Below are 7,500 nucleotides of genomic sequence, written 5' to 3' on the forward strand. Positions count from 1 at the left end.
AAATAATGCTCCCTTCACGTTTTGCTCTTCTTTTTTTTCTTTTTTTCTTTTATTGTTCTTCAGTAGAATTAAACTCTTTTGAAGATAACACATTTTAAACGAAATTTATATAAATTCAAAAGTGTGATAATTTGAAAATTGACTTAAATGCACCTTTTAAGATGATATTCCCGACTAAGATTTGCATATTCACAATTACAGAACGAGAGTGTCTGAGCCAATAACGATCAAAATTATAACGGTGACAATTATAATGATTTACAATGGCTTTAACACTACGAGGAACATCTTAGGGTAATGAAGAATGATAGGAGGAACTGAGATTGAATTAAGAATATGTTTAAGAATAAGAAAGACGGTTATAATATGAAACTTTACGGTAATTATAACAGGAAGGTTAAAAGGAAAATAATACTGATGATAATGAAGGAATTCTAAATGGTTAATGAACATGTTATTATTGATAATATTGCTACTTTCATTATCAGTATAGATATTATCATTCTTATTTTAATTCAAACTATTATTGTTATCATGTTATCGGTAGTAGCAGTATCACTACCACCACCACTATCATCATCATTACCATCATTATTATTATTATCATTACTATTACCATTTTTATTAATTTACTATCATTATTACCATTACCATGGCATTTGCCATCATCTTTAATACCATTATCATTATTGTTGCCGTTGTTGATATCAATATCATTGCAATTCCCATAATCATTAGTTGTTATTGGCAATACTAATAGTATCAGTATTAGTAATAGTAGTAGTAGGCCTATGAATGTTAAAAGTACAAGCAAGAGCTACAAAAAAAATCAATAACAAATTCGAAAATAGTAATTACTATAATAATCATAATATCAGTAGTTTCAAAAGTTATGCAAAATATGAACACATTTAGAAATAATGATTGTGACATTAAAAAAAATAAAAAATAAAAAGATATTCAATGAAAATAATTACATCAACTATACTAAATTTAAAAAAAGAGATAACAAAGCCTTTAATGAAAAAATAGTCAAGCCAAAGGTAATAAAATTACTAACAATAATAACAGCTACAACAAACAACAGGAAGAAAGAACCGTATTCATTTTGCCAAACGTGAAATATATACGTATGCACTTCGGTCGATGAAACCGGTAAAATACATCAACTACCCTCCATAAACATTCATTCACATCCACATCTTTCCTAAACAACACGACTATAATAATGAGAGACATGAAAATGATAGCGGTTGTAATAATGATACTATTAATAATAATAATAAAAAGAAATGAAAAAAAACGCTATGGCAATAGAACAATGCTACTGTTACTACTACTACGAAACATACTACTATAACCACAAACACTCCTGCTACACCGCACGGCAGTTAGTATAACAGTCCTTAGTCACAGTGACAGAAGATGTCAGTTCCACCTGTCAGTTACGTGTCACGTGATTACAAGGCGCATATGGTTAAGTTTTCTCTTGATTTGCTAATTATTCAATTTTCTCTGTTGTTGCTGTTACTGTTGTTATCTCAATGTTATCGTTATTGTTTTTACCATACATTATTGTTACTCTCTTCATCATTATCACCACCATTATTATCATTGATATCATCATCACTGTCATTGTATTTTTTTCTTATTATCAGTATCATTACTATTAATATAATAATAATAATAATAATAATAATAATTATTATTATTATTATTATTATTACCAATATCATTATTGTTATCATTACTATTATGGCCATTATTATTTCCATTAATAATGGTATTATCATAATCATTATCGTTATCCTTATCGTTATCATGATTATCATTATCATTAATTTTCATTATACTATTACTATTACTACTATTATTATCATTGTTGTCGTTGTTGCTACCATTATTCTTTATAATCATCGTAATCATTATGATATCATTGTTATCATCAACATCGCCATCATCATTATCATCCTTAATATTCACAATTTGCTACACATATCATTATCATGAAAATCATTTTTCTAAGACTATTTGGCTCTTTGATGATCGATACGGGCCTACTGCTGGCTTTGAATTTTCCATTTCCTGTAAAACGAGAAAAAAGTATGGCTTCCACGAGCAGGTTATAATTATGGACACTTATTTCAATTTTCAGTAACAAGAATATATATAAAAAATCCACTTTCAAAGCAAGAAAATAAACTTTGACCGATAGAATTAAACTGTGATTTTCGTATTCAAAAACGTATGGTTCTCAATTTTGTCTATAATGATACACATATCTATGATTGCAATTTACCTTATGGAGCGACACGCAAAGGCGCATGCACCATAAACCTGAAATTGATTTGCAAATTTCTTACATCATATAGCATGTAAAACAATTGAGGCAGGAGTTAAGACCACCTGTTCTAATGATTATGGCTTTTATCCTCATTACGACCCCAATCAATATAATTAACCTTTGTTTAGCTGTGCTGGAACTAGCTCCCTATTACCTTTTCCATATAATTAATGCACAGTTGAGTGTTTCTTTCCATGACTTGTGGTTAAACTTTTATTATATGCTTTAGGCTCGGGGTCTCTAAGCAGCCATAGGTCACACGTACTGTGGTATTGTTGGAACGCACGCTGTGTTTCGTTCCCGCGCCCTACTTCGCTTCTTCTTTTAAAATGTTACTTGGCCCGGGGGCAAACCATGTGCCGTAGAAGAACATTGTTATAATTCGCTAATTATCTTCCGTTTTACGTTCTTTATGCTGTGCAGTTTACCACCATTTTCCATGGAGTAGTATGAACATTTTCGTTGTTGATTTATTTCAGAGGGCTAGGTTGGCTAACGTGCAAAGTTCAACCTGAAGCTTTAAAAATTACCTGATGTTACTTAAGGCTTTCTTCCTGTTACCTATATTGATAGATTTAATTAGTTAAATAGACATTCTTATCTTACTTTCATTTCTGATACTGGTACCACTTATTCATCTCAAATTGGGCGATTAATTTTAAAAAGTCGGTAATCTTAATATTGTGCAAACTTTTGGTTTAGTAGATAGGTTTAAATCACAATGTAACGTTATGAATATGGTATGTGTCATTGCAGCTGATATTGAAAAAACTAGTTCTTTTAACGGAGTAATTACTTTTTAAGTTTCGAATTTTAAAAATTCTGTCTAAGAGCAAACTGTGCTGGTGATTTACTTAAACAAATGTCTGTGTTCTTAGCAAGCATATTAATTAAGGGAACATTGCAGATACTCGTGCACTTATGAGTACGTAGAATACAAAGATTTGCACCAACACACAAACTGAAAAAAATTAATTTATACTTCTATACATTTTATTTAATTACCAAATTCATATTCCTGAGACAGCATAAATATGATTATTTTCTAATATGTACCCTTCTTAAACTAAAATCCCCAGGTAGCAGTTTTCTTCATAAACAAATAAGAAATTGACGAGAGCAATATAACACCACATTGGATCACTTTCATTACATTTTCAAATAATTGAGATTGCATTGTAAGTCTTTAGTGTTTTTTTTTCTAAAATATTTACAGTTCTGTAAACATTATTGTTAATTAAAAGATTGTTTTGACTCTTAAATTCCATTGATTATTCTTGTAAGCAAAGGTGATTTTTTTATATGGCTTTGTTCTAATCTTTCATCTTTAAAATCTGAGATCAAAATAATGCACATAACATTACTCGCGATCGTTTTTAGACTAATGTTGCATACATACAAGCATTTCACACATGCATGTATATAAATGTGCTTACATATTGCACAGCACAATTACTCCCCCCCCCTCAACTCCCCGACAAGTATATTGCCTAATATTTAGCAGATGTGTGTTTCTTGCATCAAAATCTGACACATTGGGACAAAGCAGATAATATCTCAACTTCACCTAGCACATATTGTTGTTTTCTTATAAATGTATGTACACACACACACACACACACACACACACACACACACACACACACACACACACACACACACACACACACACACACACACACACACACACACACATATATATATGCCTATACACATATATATGAGTAATACTTTCGTGTTCGCAGTAAAGAGTTTGTGTCGCAGATGTCTAGGATATCTATTAGTGTGTCGCCAGATTGCAGGGGTTGAGATCCACTGACACAGATTGTGTACATACACACATACGAACTACAACTTCAGCAAAAACATTTTGCACTCCATATACACTTAAATAGTGCAATCAAACAAAACATTTGCCACGAATTAAAACATGAGCACAGAAACATTCACACACATACTTACTGATATATATAGAGAGAGAGCCAGTGATAATAAGATTAATAAATACAATAAAATAAATGACAACTGACAAAAAAATGCGAACTTCACTCACCTAAATCGCCGAGCTGCGTCCGAGGGCGATGAATCACCTCACCGTTTGCGAGAACAAACAAAATGATGAGTATTGTGACATTTAGAATTCCTCGCGGTCTCTTTGGCGCCATTGTGATATATTTGTTTATTTGTTCTTTCTTATACTGATTTTAATTCTTATTTAGAGTTGATTTTTATCAGTTTCTTTTATTTTCATCATTTGACATTTGCTTCATTCTTGTCTTTATCGGTGATTTCGAATTTTCATTTTTTATTCACACTTGAATGTTGATGTTTGAATAATTTAGTGGTTCTTGCACTTTGTACAGTGTTATTTGGTTCTAGATTCATTTTCAATAATATTTTTCTAACGTTTACTCTTATATTTCCTCTCTTATAAGTTTCTCTTATCCCTAAATCTCTAATTATAATCACTTCTATTTTTGGTTTCTGAAAATGAAAAAATCGAATGTATTTCTCCAATTTATAGATCCATACAAGGAAATTATCCTTATTGGCTATTTCAAACAATCTGCAAACCAGGAGCAACTAAATATCTTTTCAAACAAGGCAGCTTAACTCATTGCATGTCAAGAGCTGATATACGGAAATAGGACCATAAAAATGCTATTCCGTGGACCCAAGATAGGAATTGGATTATTAGAAATATTTCAATACAAAACCAAACATGTATCTCCTTCTTCATGCATATTTCTCTGTTTATCTATCTAGTTATATCTGTAAGTGTCTCTATCTATCTATCTCTTTCTCTCTTGCTCCTTTCCTCATACCTCTATTTCTTTTTTTTTTATCCTCTAATCTCTCTCGCCCTCTCATCTTATTTTTCTTTCCCTTCTCTACGTTCTCTTCTCCTTGTCTCTCTTCCTCTCCATCCTTCCTATAGACTATTATCTCCGCTTCTCTTTTCCTTCTCTTTCCTTTTCCACCTCCTCATTCCTTCCTTTCCCTTCTTTCCTATCTCTTCTCGTTCTCTCTCTTCCTCTTTCTCTTTCTTTCTCTCTCTATCGCTCTCTTTCTATCTTTCTCTTTCACTCTCTATCTTTCTCTTTCTCTATCTTTCTCTTTCCCCATCTTTCTCTTTCCCAATCTTTTCCTTTCCCTACCTTTCTCTTTCCCTATCTTTCTCTTTCTCTATCCTTCTCTTTCTCTATCCTTCTCTTTCTCTCTCATGCTCTTTCTCTCTCTCTCTGTCTTTCTCCGCCTATCTTTCTCTCTCTCTCTCTCTTTCCCTTTCTCTTTCTATCTTTCTCTTTTTCTCCCTATCATTCTCTTTATCTCCTCTCCTCTCTCTCACTCTCTCTCTCTCTCTCTCTCTCTCTCTCTCTCTCTCTCTCTCTCTCTCTCTCTCTCTCTCTCTCTCTCTCTCTCTCTCTCTCTCTCTCTCTCTCGCTCCGCCTTCGCTCTCGCTCTCACTCGCTCTCTCTCTTTCTCTCTCATGCTTTCTACAATCTCTCTCCTCTATCCTCTTTGTCCTCTCTTTTCCTCCCTCCTGTCACATCTTTCCTCCCTCCTACCACTCCTCAACATTTCCCTCCCTCTTTCCCTCTCTCTCCTCATCTGTTTCCTCCCTCAATCCCTCTTGTTTCCTCTCTCTTCTCTCCTTCCCTATCCCCCTTTCTTCCTCTTTCCCTCTTTTCACCATTCCTTCTCCCATCCCACCACTTCTTGTTCTCTCTCTCTCCTTTTCCTTTTCCTCTCCTCTCTCATCTACACACTTCCTCCATCTCCACCCCACCCTTCTTGTTCTTCTCTGTCTCTCTCTTTCTCACCCTTCTTCTCTACCCCATCCCTTTTGTTGTTTTCTTCTCCTCCTTTACTCCTTCCTCTTATTCTCCCTCTCTCCTTCTTTTTCCATTGACTCTTCCTCCCTCCCATCCTACCCGCCTGTCCTCCCCTCTCACTTTCTTTCCCTCCCTCTCTTCCTCCCTCCTTTCCCTCACCCTTCCTCCCTTCACCCCACCCTCTTGTTCTCCCTCCTTCCTTCTCTCCCTCCTTCTTCTTTCCATCACTCTTCCTCCCTCCACCCCACCCTCTTGTTCTCTTCCTCCTTTCTCCTTTCCTCACCCTTCCTCCCTCCACCCACCCTCTCGTTCCTTCCCTTCTCCTTCCCTTTTCTCTCCCTCTCTCCCTCCTCCTTCTTTCCCCACCTGCCCCTTCTTGTTCTCCCTCCTCCATTTTCTCTCTTCCTTTACATTTCCTCCCTTTCTCTCTCCTCTTCTCTCCCTCCTCCTTTTTCCTCATCTTCCTTCTCTCCTCACCCTTCCTCCCTTTCCCACCCCACCTCTGTACCCCTCCTTCTTCCCTCCTTCTCTCCTCACCCTTCCTCCTGCACCCCACCTCTTGTTCCTCCTTCCCTCCTTTTCCTCCCTCCTTCCTCTCTCACCCAAGCAAGCACCACCCCACTCTCTCGTTCTCCCTCCTTCCCTCCTTTCTCTCCCTCCCTCCTTCTCTCCCTCACCCAAGATAGCACCAACCCACTCTCTTGTTCTCCCTCCTTCCCTCCTTTCCCTCACCCCACCCTCTTGTTCCTCCTTCCCTCCCTCCTTCTCTCCCTCCCTCCTCCTCTCCCTCCCTCCTTCCCTCCCTCACCCAAGCAAGCACCACCTCCATTAGTCCCAAGAGGCCGCATGGAGAGACGGCCATTTCTCAAGTTACCGTAAGTCTCATTATCTCGCTGCCCGGCCGGAAGTGGTCACGGCGCGGACTAACTGCCACACAAAGATGGCTGCCGGCGAGGCGGGAAAGGAGGGGGGAGGGGGCGGGAGGGGAGGGTGAGGAGGGGGTGGGCGCTGAGCGGAATTCTTTTGTTTTGTTTTTTAACCGTTTTTTTTTTCTTCGAAGGGTGACAGTATTTTCTGATAGGTTGTTTTAATGTCTGATTTCCTCTCCCTCTCTTCCTTTTTCTTTCCTTTCCTCTCTCTCTCTCTCCTCTTTTCTTTCTCTCTCCTCTATCTCTCTCTCTCTCTCTCTCTCTCTCTCTCTCTCTCTCTCTCTCTCTCTCTCTCTCTCTCTCTCTCTCTCTCTCTCTCTCTCTCTCTCTCTTTCTATCTATCTCTCCCTCCCTCCCTCCCTCCCTCTCTCTCTCTCTCTCTCTCTCTCTG

The sequence above is a fragment of the Penaeus vannamei genome, chromosome 36 (genome assembly GCF_042767895.1).
Source record: "Penaeus vannamei isolate JL-2024 chromosome 36, ASM4276789v1, whole genome shotgun sequence".
Taxonomy (NCBI): Eukaryota; Metazoa; Arthropoda; class Malacostraca; order Decapoda; family Penaeidae; genus Penaeus; species Penaeus vannamei.